The sequence below is a fragment of the Pteropus alecto genome, unplaced genomic scaffold (genome assembly GCF_000325575.1).
Source record: "Pteropus alecto unplaced genomic scaffold, ASM32557v1 scaffold92, whole genome shotgun sequence".
NCBI lineage: Eukaryota > Metazoa > Chordata > Mammalia > Chiroptera > Pteropodidae > Pteropus > Pteropus alecto.
This window is the reverse complement of record NW_006432447.1, coordinates 6,694,797-6,709,274: the sequence shown is the minus strand read 5'-3', so window position 1 is coordinate 6,709,274 and position 14,478 is coordinate 6,694,797. Positions and strand designations below refer to the sequence as shown.

At 45.2% G+C, this 14,478-nt stretch overlaps 1 long non-coding RNA gene across 1 annotated transcript in view; it reads left to right on the top strand.

Annotated features, from left to right (window-relative positions):
- The window catches only part of LOC112475954, a 15,302-nt gene extending 2,517 nt beyond the window's left edge, over positions 1–12,785 (top strand). The window contains exon 2 of the long non-coding RNA XR_003044927.1: positions 10,162–12,785. This is a non-coding gene — a long non-coding RNA (uncharacterized LOC112475954). The remainder of the gene's footprint in view (positions 1–10,161) is intronic.
- The last annotated feature ends 1,693 nt before the right edge of the window (positions 12,786–14,478 follow it).

Sequence of the window (14,478 nt, the reverse complement as noted above, 5' to 3'; positions counted from 1 at the left end):
TCCTGCTCTCATTCAAGTGCCTACCAAGAGTCAGTCACTGGAAATGCCAGGTGCTGGAAATGCAGAGATGAATAAACTGAAAAAATTGGAAACAATCTTAGGATCTCGACAGTTAGTGACATACAGTATGGACTACCTATATGACACAGGACTTGTCGAGGGTACAGAATATAAGGGAGTGACAAGGAACTCCATAATCAAGATAAATAATCTAACAAATAAAAATCAATCCATGGTGAATAAAGCAGCAAAACTTTAAATAATGACAGGTCAGTAACGATTCTGTGCTAGGCCTATTGGGACCTGAGGCAAAGGAAAAATTAGTAATACTGATCCTGTATTCAGAACTAAATATAGCATTGACAGAATGTCACAGAAGCAATAAAATGTGTCATGGAAGTTTGCTTATTGACAAAAATTCATGGCATATTGTCGAATGAAAAATGAGAGATTATAGAGCCATATATAAAGGATGATCCTATTGAAAATATACTTATGTATTGGAAACCGTAAGAACATATGCTGAGATTCTACGAGCTCTTTTCTCTTATTGCCTTTGTTTTGTGTTTCCTGGTTATTTCAACAGTGAACATGTAATTCTTGTATAATTTTCTTAAAGGTATTTAACAAAAAAACAAGAGAATTGTAGCAGAGCACAGTGGTCTATACAGCATAGCCGATTATGGGCTCTCTGACCTATGGGAGACTGGAGGGCTGTCCAGATCAAGCTTGATGAGAAGCCGAGGTTCAGCAAAGTAGAAGGACTCAGTAAAGCTCCCATCTGTGGTGGGGTGGAATGGGCCTTTGCATTCAGGTCTGTCTTGCTGGGATCCACATCACCCACAGCCTGGCATGCTGAGTCTCTTGTTTCCCGGCTTCTTCCAAGCTGAACCATCTAGGTCGCTCTTCTTCATGACCAGCTGCTGCTCATTGACGTACCTCTTCCATTGGTGCTTTTCTAGACTGAGAACAGAACTGTAGGAGGAAAACCTGCAAGAAATATCTGGGTAGATGTGACTTGGCCCTCCTTGGGTCCTTAGCAAATGACAGTTGGGCTTGTGAGCGACTGAGAAAGTATTTGCAATGTTATGTTTTTCTCTTTGGCACGGACACACCCCACAGACTGGCATGAATCATAAGGCATTTCCTAAAGCCCCCATCTGCCTGGAAATGCCTGGTAGTATTTCCCAGAGTTCAGAAGCCGTCAGCCCTGGATGCCAGTAGGTTTAGCTATTCCCCACCCAGCCGCAAAACTCTTGCCCATCCCCTCAGGAAGGCACTGAGAGGAGAGGGATCCGAGGCAGAGGTGCCACCTGTAGCCTACAGCCACCCTGGAATTGTGCTTACACAAGCCTCAGAGTTTAGACCCTCCTGAGTGTCTTCTCTGTGACTTAGTAGGCCTACTGTCTTAAGCGTGATGCCTGTGGTAGACAAAACAGAGGCCTTTTCTTTCCTAAGAAGTGGGTTCCCAAGCTCCAGATCACCTTTAGTAGTAGTGTTCAGTCTCTGTTTTTCTATTGAATGTACAAAGCAGGAGTACCCTTGGTTCTAAGCATGGGTGTGGCATTTCCCAAAGTCAGCCATGACAATATTTTCCTTGCAGCTAGCTATAGCTGTGTAACTCCGGCCAAAGACATGTAAATAGAATTATCATGTGGAAATTTCTGGAAAGTTTCTTTCAAAGGGCGGTGGAATGCTGCCCTTATCCCTTTCTCCATCCTGCTGCTGGTAATACAGATGTGATGGCTAGAACACTAGCAGCTTTCTTGAACCATGAAGACTTGGCATGGGGGAAAGCTTTAATAGATACCGGAAAACTAGAAGCTATGAAAGAAAAAATGAACATATTTGACTAGATTAAAATTGTTTATTTTTTTGTGGCAAAAGATAACACAAAGACATCAGATAAAGAGATTTGGAAACTGTATTGAAAAATCAGAACAAAGAGTATAGAGAACTTTTACAAATTGACAAGAAAAAGATAAATGACCCAATAGAATATTGACAATTTATAGAAGAACATTTCAAAGAGCCAAAAAATATGAAAAATCACTAGTAGTTACTGAAATGGTTAGGTCAGCCTGAAAAAAACGAAAAAGATCGATAATACCTATTGTCAGTCTACATGCAGAGAAAGGGATATTCATATACTCCATTGTTAATAAAAATATACATTTTATAGCCTTTAAAAAATCTATCTGGCAACATCAATTAAAATTATTGTATGAAATTAATTATTTTATATAAATTGCATAAATAGTGTGTATTTATTTTGACTACCAATTCATTCTTATCATCTGTCTAAAAATATCTGTACCAAATAATGACAATTACAGCAGCATTTCCACAGTGTCCAAAATTTAGAATAGAAGTGACTGTCCAGTCATCAGCAAATGGCTGAATAAGTTATGGTGTAGTCATATCTAGGAATGTTATGCAGTCATTAAAAAGAATGAAATAGAGATTTGCCAGTAATAAATTTTCTTTAGATATTGATGAATAAGAAAAGCAAGATGAAAAAAAGCGTATACAGTATTTAAGTAAAACAATGATTTAAAAACCTATATGAATGTATGTTTTGTTAGTTTGGATCTTCCAAGAATCAGTCATTAAAATGGGTTTTGACTTGCAGGTGGTTTATTGGGAAAAACTCTGACTGAAAAAATGGGAAGTTTTGGAGGAGACTGGGGAAGGTACAGGTGGAGAACCGCAGTACAGTTCTGAGAAAGTTTTAGCATCTCGGATAGGGAGTCCTTGAGTCAAAGTCCGAGGCTTGTGGAGTCCTTTGTCTTGGGAACAGGCCCGTCTTAGTGTCCCTGTCTTGCTTAGTCATTTGTTGGAGAAGCGTGGCCTCAGTGCACGCACTACAGTAAGGGTTCTGAGAGGTACATTCTCAAGCTGCTGTATTCACACATGTGGATATGCTTATGTATGTGTGGGTGTGTCTACATATGGATATACATGTACGTATACATATGGATATGCGTGTCGGTATATATGTGTATATGTGTGTATATATAGGCATAGAGACAGGTATGGAAGGATACCCACTAGGTTGTTACATGCATTATTGTGGGGGAGGTTCTACAAAAAAAAAAAAAAACAAAGAAGTAAAGATTGTACTAAAACCCCTAATATTCCAGCCTCCTATATCCAACTGCCTATACAACATCTGAAGCAACATCAATTTTACCATGTTTAAAAAATGAATTCCTGACTTTGTCCCCTTCCACAGCCCTCCTCAGTTCTGATTCCTGCTTGTCTGTAGGTGACCCGTGTTCTTCCCACTGGAAGCCTAAAAAATCTTTTCTTTATGCCAAGTATTCTGAAATCTCACCAACACTTGTCCTGCTGTGGGTCTTTCCTCATTTATTGTACTGGGTACTTAGTAGGCACTTAGCTCATGTCCGTCGGTTGGGGGAAATTTTCTTGCGATAGTTTTGCATATCATGTCCTCTCCATTTCCTCTCTATTTTCTTTCCTAATTGGGTCTTCTGATCGAGCCTCCAAATTTTCTCATCTCTCCTCTCCTGTCTTTTTTTCTTTTCATTCTTCTCTCTGGATGATTTTTCTCATCACCAACTCTTTCTATTAAATCTTGTCTGCTTTAATTTTAGAATCGTATTTTTAATATCTGAGAGGTAAATTTTTTTCTCTGTCTTTAAAAATATCTGATCTAATTTCATGGGAGCCATTTTCTCATCTCTCTGAAGATTACTGCTTTTATGATGTTTTCTTCTACTCTGCATTATCTGTTTGCTTTTATTGTTTGTTGTGGTTTCTGTCTTTCGTGTCAGAGATTTTCTCCAGGGGCTGGTGATTCTTGCATATCTGTTTGTATACTGAGGAGGGGTGTTAGAGAACTCTAACTGGAAACTCTGCGTGCTCTGCTTCACTGGAGGGTGGTAGGAGGACCCAGGGATTGTTGGGGACTCAGTTTCTCTGGGCCTTTTCTCTGAGGCCATTCAGTTCCTTCTGAGAATGGTGCAATCTCCTGCTCAGGGTGGGTCAGGCAGGGGGCACTGTATTGCTGCCTGGCAGTGGTTGCGGGTGTGAGGAAAAGGGGTTGGTGGGCACATCTTTCACATGTCAACTCTCATTCAACCCCGTTTGCAGTGCCGAGTCCCCTCACCTAGCCTCTGCCCTCAACTGTGCCTGGTGGTCTGCTATCAGCAGTTCCTTGTGTGTAACTTCTCTGCATCTCCTTGGGGTGAAAGAGATAAGCTCACCTGCTGCCTATTTGGGAGGGAACCAGGGTCTAACTGCAGTCTTTGCAGACTGTTAGCCTGTGCCCTGCTTTCTACTCTACCCGCTTCTGCAGTGCCTGCGTCCCAGTTCCTGAGCCTCCTGGGATCTCCTGCACAAGTGACAGGTGGGCTTCATGTGGTCAGGCCCCTCGGCATTTAGCTTGCCCATCTGCCATTTGCTTTTTCTCTTTTATAAATACACTAACGTCTTTCATCTGTTAGTTTCTCCTTCCTCCCTTCTGCCATCTAAGGATCCTTATGGGATTTTATATCCTATATCTATATTATTCTGCAATTTTCTTTTTTCACTCAGCTCTAGGTCATGGACATTATTCCATACCTGTACATCCAGATCCATCCATCTCCTGGATTAATTGAACTATCCCCTTATTATATTCACATGGGACTTGTTCTGAATTTTCACCCTTAAAAACAGGGTTGCTGGGAGCTTCCTGTGCATCCTCAGGGGAGTTGGTTTCATGCAACCTGCTCTCCACTCTTAGCCTCAATCTGCGGGACCCTTCGCTCACAGCTGGGTCAGCGCCCTCCCTCTAGGTCTCTGCTGGGAGATGTGCCAAGGAAGAGTCTAGAGGGTGGCCCTCACCCTTCCGGGAAGGGAAACGTGAGCAGGAAGGTGCTGGTAAGGGAACCTGGCTTCTCTGCCAATCGGCCCATCGGAGTGCTCGCCACTGAGTCACTCTCATTATCTCCACTTTCCTAGGGAGGAGGCCTCGCCTCCATGCCCAGGGTGGCACATGAGTCAGAGATGAGGCTCCTGTCCCACCGGCCCCCACCCTTGAGCCCTGGTTCTCAGGTCTATGTTCCCAGGCAGCCCGCCACAGAGATGGCAGTGACAGGGCATTCAGGCTTTAACAATATCCAGCAGTCCGGGTTGAGGAGGTCTTCGATGGTATTTATTTAGTTTTGAATAAGTAAGATATCCACAGACTCTTTAAATGATTGGGTTCAAATACAGTGAAATCGTCCCTCCTGTTTCTGTTGCACAGCCAGAGAGGCAACTGGTGCTATTCTCTTAGGCATACTTAGATATTTTAATGAAAAAAAAAAAGTAGATAAAGGTCCACAGTTCCTTATCTGGAACGGTTGGGGGCAGGCGTGCTTGGGAATTCGGAATTCAAGGTGTGTGTAACGGTGGTCCCACAGGAGCCCTTCTATGTCACAGGCGGTTGGTGATTGTGACACTAGGGACCAAGCACAGGTGGGTGGGACCCGTACACCGTGCGGCAGACACAGTGGTAAACTACTGCTGCATTTTTTCTTTTTTCTTTTCCTACCTTGAAAACCCTGTGATGAGACAGCTCATGCAACTCGTGGGACAACAACAAAGGTAGTGTGTGTATTGTGTCACACCCCAGCAGAGTCTGTGATAAAACATGCTAATATTTCTGCACTAAATAGGATAAATACAGCTTTAATCAGCCTTAAGTCAGTTCAGTTGAATTCAAGTTTTGCTACCGAAGGTGTTTGTACAAAATTTATTTTTAAAAAACCAATTTCTGTTTTTGTAGAGATGTTTCAATTTCATAATTGTGAATAAGGGAATGTGGACTTGTGTTTAGACTACTCTTTATTGAAAAACTTATGATAGCATTCAGTACACATTGGATCAGTACTAAAGAGCTTCTTTGTTATTGTTTTTTGCATTCACATAGTTTTCTATTGTACACGTGCACTGTAATTAATTTAGCCTTTTTTATGGACATTTGGATTATTTCCAGTTTTCTCCCCGGTTGCATCAATGCTGCAATGAATAACATTGTAAATTCATTTAACACATGTGCAAATATATCTGTAGGGTAAATTCCTAGCAGTGGAATTGCCGGGTCAATTAAAAATAATGATAGTTAACATTTGTATGGCATTTACTAAGGGCCAGGCAATGTGGTAAATGCTTTACAATAATTAATGTATTTTAATTCTTACGAGAATCTCCAAAGGTAGCTACCATTATCATCCCATTTTACAGATGAGAAAAACTGAGGCACGGAGAAGTTAGCTGACTTGGACATCTGGGATTCAGACCAAGGTGCTCTGGCTCCAGTTCATTCTCTTAACTATCACATTCTGCTGCCTTTCGAAGGTCGTGGGAATTTGTAAGAGAGGGATATTGCCAAATTGTCCTCCCTATAGCTTTACCAATTTTTGTTCCCACCAGTAGCGTGTGAGAGTTCTTGTTCCCCGCCAACGCTGTGCTGAGTCAAACGTTTTGATCTCTGCCAATCTGATAGGTGAATATGGTATCTCTGTGTAGTCTTAACTTGAATTGCTTTTACAATGAGTCAGGTTGAGCATCTTTTCATCTAAGGGCCATCTTATTTCCTTTTCCATAAACCACTCATTCATGTCTTTTGCTCATTTTTCTTTTTGGTAGTTCTGTGATTTGCGTTGAGGCTTTTCATATCTTAGGAAGACGAGTCCTTGGTGATTCAAATTGTACAGCTCTTATCCCACGTAGCCATTTGTCTTTTGTTTTTTCTTGTGGTGATTTTGGGGCAGAGTATTGTGAGGAGATAAATGAAGGAGAAAGCCTTCAGCATTAGGAAGTGGACGGAGGGAGAACACGACAAATCCCTAGGGAGAGTGGCCTAGAGTGGCAGGAGACAAGGAAGGTGATGGAGAGAGTAAAGGCACTCCTTGTGGAGACAGGGGTACAGGGTTCAAACACACCAGGTGTAGCCCACTCAGACCAGAGGCTGGGAAGAGGAGGGGCTCCATGGCGGACACAGATTTCTTTCCAAAAAAGGACTGTCCAGCTACAAAGCAGGGCCCATTCAGCTTTCAGACCAAGTTTATGCTCTTGGCGTGGCTTTGGCCATTGACCAAGCCAGGTAGTGAGACGAGAGCCTAGCCATTTCCACCTTTCCGCCCAATACCGACTCCTCTAGCAGGCCCTGGCGGACTAGCAGAGACGATCAGGTCTCAGTGCAGTCTAAAGGCTCTAATCCCGTTTTCTCCTTCTCTCACAGGCATTACCTCCCCCGCCTGCACCCCCCAGTAATCATCCTGCATTCCTAACTCCATCTCAGCACATCAGCTTCCTGGTAAACCCAAGCTGCCCAGACTCCTAAAATCTTTTGGCAAAAAATTGGGATTAAAAATTTTAGAACCAAAGAGCCATTTCTCTGTTTAAACAATTCACGGAAATATATTTCACATTATTGGAGTCTAAAGATTTTCTTGTTTGTTTCTATTGGGTGGTGATTATAAATGCCCTGTGGCTTAGACGTAAAGTGAAAATGTCACACTGTGAGTAAAGGCAGCCGAGGGTGACCCTGCCAATGCCTGGAGGGGTTCTGATCTCAGCTCATAAGCTCATAGGCTGGAGGAGCAGTATGGAGTGGCTGATATGGGTCTGGGGGGTGACTGCCAGGCAGACCAGGACCTCTGGAAGGGCCTCTTGGGTAAGGTATGTGGGAGCACCTCCAACGCTGGCTTGACGCTCAAATACCTTCTCATTGGCAGCCACGAATGAACTGGATTGTGCCAGCCCTTATCTGCAGCCTCTCTTCGGTCCAGTCACCTGCTGTTGTGTCCTGACTGGTCTCATCTTTTATATGTTACCAGCGTGATCCCATCACACCACTTCTTGGTCTTAAACTTTGGATGGTTAACCCTGGAGTCTACCCCTCTCACCTGTGATTCCAGGCCCTTTATATTCTGGTTCTTGTCCTCCTTTCCTGTCTCTGTTTAACCACCTCCATCCTTTACTCCTTCATTCCACACTCACAGGACCACTGGCCATTTTGAGAACCCAGGAGGCACTGTGTCCCTCTGCATCGTCACAGCTGGTCTCTCTGCCTAGAACATCCTTTCTGTTTCTCCCTACACCTCCAGGCCTAGTTGATGTATCAGCTCCTCAGATGTGATTTACAGTGGGGGAGAGGTTGAGAGGAGGTATAAAAATGTAGGTTCGGTTTGCCATGTTCCAATTTCCTTTAGTGACTGTGGCAAGTATTCAGAGTACTCTTAATTAGTAAACACCTCTCCCCCTACCCACTCCCCTTTGGAACTCTCGTGTCCTTGAAGATGCTCCGTGCAGAGACTAGACCATGCGAGGGCTAGGTTAGATGGGTCACACATACATTCCTGGAAGACAGCCTAACTGGCATCTCTAGGCCATTCATCCTGCAGCCATCCCCACCCCATTCCCACCATACATACCTCCATGACCGCAATCACTGATCAACATTAAAACCACTAATCTGGATCAGGCATTCTTTGAACTCTCTCACCAAGACTGCCTGAAATGTTGAAATGCAACAGAATGCAAATCAGCCCCAAAATACTTGTCGAGCATATAATATGGGCAACGAATGGTGGTAGATGATAGGCCAGAGGGTTACAAGGAAGCATAATATGTGACAGAGTACCTGGCCCCAGGGGAATAGATTGCCCAATTTGTAGACAGGGCAAATACCGATCAACCTACGGTTATGCATGTAAGCGACACAGGTCCTAAGTGACAGGGGACCTCAGGAAAATGCTCACTGCAGCTGAAGCAGCCAGGGAGAGTTTCCTCAGGAGATGGGAATTGAGATAGGTTTTGAAGAATGGCAAGAATTTGGAGAGACTAGAGAGTGAGGAGGACCTCTAGGGAGAAGGTGGCTCTGTGAATCACTCAGGAGGAGTCCTACTTATTTTGTTTGATGAGCCTGGGGTGCATCAGATAATTCCATAAAGCACTGGTTCTCAACCCTGGCTGAATATTTTAATTACTGGAAGCTTTAAAAATGTACTGATACCTGGGTCCCACCTCCAAAGAGTTTTATTGAATTGGGTGTTGGGAATTTAAAGAGCTCTCCAGGTGATATCTGATACGCTGCCAGGGCTGAGAGCCTCTGCTTTACAGGAAGTTCAGGCAGTGTGAGAGCGCTCAGCCTGTCAGCCCTCAGGCACACACACCTGTTGGGCTCTGACACTTCTAAGGCATGCCTTTCATTCCCTCCTCCTGGACAGTGGCCACCCCAGGGAGGGGCCCTGGCCTCTCTTACAACCCACTCACACACCTGGCACCAGGCTCCCAGGAGGATTTCTGTCTTCTAGTTTCACATCAAGCAATCACAGGGTGATCAACCAGGCCACAAGCTGCCTGGCTTTCCCTCTGCCATCACTGCCTCTCTTCCTGTACTTTCCTAAAGCTCCGAAGGAAGCCGTGGCCAGCCAGAGAGCTGTCTCCCAGGACAGCGCCATTTTCAGTGGGCCTTGGGCCAAGCTTCCTGAAGACATATCTACATACACAGGCTTGACAGGGGCCTATGCACAGGCCACAAAGGGGATTTCTCTCCCTGCATTTCCTGGCAATTAGCAGGGCCTGAATAAAGTCCAGCTTGCTCTTTGAGTCTACTTCCACTGAGGGGTCTCAAGAATGTGGCTCCTCCTTTAAGAGAATTCTGTACGTGTGGCTACTGGCCACTGGCCAGTGTGCCCAGTCAGGAACACATTTGTCACAGGTTTGACTCAAGGAGGCCACTACTCCCCCTCCTTTCAGCAGCACAGCAGGGTTTCCAAACGGCCACGGTGAAAGAGTACATGGGGGTGACATTTATGGTTTTCTGAGAAGAAACATTGCTACACCCTGGGGTTTATGATCCAGGCAAGAGGTAAAATGCCCTGGCTCTGAGGCCTTTTTATTTAGTTATTGATTTAAAAATAACTTTAATGATTTTGTTTTAAAACGATACACATTCTTTATTAAAAGAGGAAAAAAATGCAAACAGCAACATACCCCTGGCTCAAGAAAGCCGCTCTCTTGAACACTTTGTGAGCTTGTCCAAAGGCAATGCGGCTGGCACGGGATATGCTGCGCTGGGCAGGGGCATGGAGGACATGACCTCTGCAAGCACTCCCCGTCCTGGGCTTGCATCAGTAATGCCATGACTCTCTCTCCAAACAGCCCCTCTGAAGATTTCCCACCACCCTGCCTTCTTGGAAAGAATGTCCAGCTTGTCCCACACCAGAACCCGGCCAAGAAGAGAAGATGCCGAGGTGGTGGCTCATCTTCCTCGGGTCGGGTAGTGTCGGGAGAGGCCTCTGAGCAGTCATCTCCGTTGCCTCACAGCCCTCCAGCTATGCTAAGAATGCAAACCATTTCCCATGGGACTGGCAACTGCCAAGCAATTCTGAGCACAACCTCCCCAAATATCTGCTTTGCAAACAGATAAAACAGAGAAGCATCCTGAAAATGTGATCTTCAGCCAGTCACCTTAGGCAGTTGTGCATGTCTGCTTGCCTGCTGGGAGTGTTTCTGCTTCCTGAGTCCATCTCAGAAGTGTTGGGGAGCCAGCCTGGGATGTGGCCGTGTTCCTCAAGCGGATAAAGAACAGAGAACTCTCTGGAAGGGGACTCTCAAGGGAACAGGGACCAAGCGATGCCCTGGGCTCCTTGCAGGGGTCTGGCTCCTATCTCAGTGCTGGAGTTATTGCTGACCAGTTCTAGGGTCATTTGAGTGCCTTATGGCTCCTGAGATGTCTGGGCATGGAGCTGCCTTCACCTGCAACAAGAAGCCACCTCAGCCAGCCTCTAGCCTTCCCAGTCTATACCACTTGGGATTTTGTAGCCTGAGTGAATGGGGATAGTGGCAGGGGCAAGGCCATGCCAGACTTGGCAGAGTTGGGGGACGAGAGGAGAGGCAGAGGACATGGCTTTCTGAGTAGCTCTCACTTTCCTAGAGACTCTAGAACACCTTGCTGCATCACTGCAGGCATGATCAGGCCCCAGTGACCTACGTAACCCTCCAGACGTGGGGCAGATGGAAGCACTGACTCATCCCAGGGGAGACTAACTTGGGAAGGGTGGGGGTGGGGAGGATTTATAATCTCAAGACATTGAAACCACCTAAATGTTCAGTGATGGCTCAGTGAATCATGATATGTCCACAGGATGGAATATTATGTAAAAGTGATTATTGTAAAGACTATGTAGCAATACTACAAATATTTATGATAGAATGCTAGGTGAACAAAAGGAAGATATGCATATTTTTTGCACATGAACAAGAGAAGACTGAAATGGACTTTTTAAAAAATAGCTGTTTTGCTACAGCAGTGTGATTATGAACCTTATTTTTAAAAAGAAAGCTGTGGCTTTAAAGTCAGACAGATCTAGACTAGTAGCTAAGTTCTATTTCTTACTAGAAATGACCCTGGCAGATAGCATAATGTGTCTGAGATTGGTTCCTGATCTGTAAAATGAGTACGATAATTCCTACCTTACAGGATTCTTGTGAAGATAAATCAGATGAGGCATTTCCTCCCTTCTCTCTTTCCTTTCTTCTTCCTCTTTCTCTCCCTCCTCCTGCTTAGTTTTCACTAATACAGCACAGTGCAGTTATCCACAGAGGCGTCTACCACCTTGGCATTTGCCTATTTGTGCTCCAAGCAGAGACGAAGCCCATACGTTTGGATGAGGAGGGCCAAGGATGACTGTAGTCCACACAGCCATGGATAGGGATGTTTGTCTAGTCTTGTGTTTCAGAGCAGCCCCCAAGCAGTAGTTAAGGCCATAAAGATGGAAGCAGGAGTCTTGGGGCTGACCTGGCTGGCACCACACACTGAGCAGACCCTTCTCTCTTCCACCTGCTGGGCTCAGGTTCTCTTATATCAAGTACGATCAATGGTTACCAAAGCCCGAGGCAGGTGCCTCTTGCAGACAGAGGTGATTTCCAGTGATTTACACTGTTTCATTTTAAGAGTGTAACATTTAAATAGATGTTCAGGAAAAAATGAACCAGTAGTTATAAGGGTACAACAGATATAAAATGATCTAAGCGATATAAAATGATATAAAATGGCTAAAGAATGAGCTGAGATAAAGGGAAATATTACATAAATAGTAGTTGGGGTTGTGTCTGGGTATATCGAACACCACCAAGGAAGCAAGGGAATGACTGAAGCCTGAGGGTCACTGCTCTACCCTCTCGCATGTGTCTGTCTCTTCCAGCGTCTGCGCCCCGACCCCTCCTATTACAGCAGAGAGATCTTTCTAAAACAACAACAACAACAACAACAACAAAAACCTATTCATTATAAGGCAATGACCTTAAAGAGAAGTCTAGACGTCTCTTTGGCAAGACCTCCAAGGTCCTCTGGGATGGGACTTTGCCTGTCTTGCAAGCTTCCCGGTCACTCTCGTCCTCTTCCCACTTTACATTCCTATACCCTGGATTTCCAAACCCAGCTTGCTGGCCAGGCCTCTGAGTCTTGGGATACGCTGTCTCCTCTCTCTACCTGTGATGTCCTTACCTCCTTGTCTGTCTTAAGGACTCCTATCCAACCTCCAGAACTTTCTCAAGGGTTTCTTTCTCTTGTGAAACTGCCTTGATCTCTTTGCAAAGGGTTAATCCTGCCTTCTCCTCTATCTTGAAGCTTTATCATATGTAGCCCAAAGCTTCTGTTTCCTTGACTATCTTCTTGATGAGGTGGTCTCTGAGGACCTACAGCATTTCGTTTAGCATCCTGTAACAGTAGTAGGTATATGACAGGTGCTCAATACTAATGAAAATACAATAATTATAGCTAATGTTTGCGAAGTGTTCTCTGTGCATTATCTCATTTAATCCTCACAGCCTCCCTAAGAGAAAGGAACTATTGACACACCCATCTTAGACAGGAGGAAACTGAGGCTCGGAGACGTAACTCATTTGCTGCACAGCTGGTAAGTGAAGGAAGCAGGATTTGAACTCAGGCTGCCTGACTTGTGTGCTAGACCCTTAGCTAACCACTACCCATTCTCCCACAGTTTCGGGTTGCCCCCTCAGTAGGGCACACTTGGTGGGCTTCTGGCCACTTAGGTCGGGGCACTCCTTCCAGCCACCATGTATATGGCAGCAATCTTAGGGCAGTCTTCTGGGCTACTCTTTCAAGGTCACAAGGAGTGGTTAACCAGAGGAAGGAGAAAATAGAGTTGAGGCACATGCCTTATGGAATTTTTCTGGCCTTTTGTGAATTCTGGGAAGAGAAAAAAATGGCTGTACTTATTCCAAGTATGTCAAGATAATAAGGGACTCTTTGCTGTTTAGATGCAAAAATCTCAGGCAGCCAGCACCTGCAAGCAGCAGGCAGAGAATCTGAGACCTACAGGTCCTGAACTGGGGCCCCAGGCTCTGGAGTGGGGCAGCTGGCCTAGATGTGGAGAAGCGAGAAGGGAAGGAATCCTCAGGGCCCCAGCCAGCATTTCCTGCAGGAAGAATTTTGTCCTTGTCCCTGGAATGTGGGCGGACCCCTCCTGTGAGGAAAGGGAAGTGAACTGCTGCCTCCCTCCAAGCCTCTGACACCCCACCCCTCCTCAGGCTCAGCACCCTTTTTTCTTTGGGGGCATCCGGCTGTCTGGTAAAGCCTCATTCCTCAGCAACCCTCTCATCCGAGGAGAGGCCCTGCTGAATGGGAGCTCTGCAGAAACACATTGTGTTATGAAACGCGATCTGCTTTCAGAATCACTGCACTCTCCAAGAGTAAGGGCCAACCCTGCTCCCCTCAGTTAGGGCAGATCAAGTGGAAGCCAGTGAGGGGAAGAGCCCCACGTAAGAGGAAGTGGCCCGAGGATTTGGGTGGAGGAGGGGAATCACAGACAGCAAGGGCCTCTGGCTTCTCCTCCTCTGGAATCTATTTATTTACATAATTCTAAACGTCTGAGTTGAAAATGGAAAAGGACAATTAATGAGCAATCTTCATGCACTTATGCATCCATGAATTCAGCCAACACTTTTTTTCATTCAGTGTGTGCCCTGGGGCTGGATATGATGCCAGGTGCTGAGTATTAAGAAGTATCTAGAATGTCTAGATTGATGTTTCTTATTTGGAGGTGGGTTTGCCTGAGATTTACATACTCATGCTGGGCCCCACCCAACCTGGGAGTCAGGACTTTTGGGGAGGAGTCTGGGTACTAGGACTTTGAAAACTCTCCAAGTGACATGGACATGAATCTCTGGTCCAGATACAATGACCAGATTGGAAACATATTTGTTCCAAACAGAAGTATCCACAGTCTTATCTCTGGGAAGGAGTGGGCATAACCTCTGGCTTGGATTTATTCACTCATTCACTTATTCATTCATTCCACTGGTATTTAGCATTTATTGAATTCTGTCCGGGGCCATGCCCTGCACTAGGCATGAGGTTGCAGAATGACCTTGCCCTCTTGGGGCTGTGAAGTCTCATCATGCCACTCCTCCCTCTGTGATGCTCCCCATTTCATTTTCATGAAAGCCAAAGTC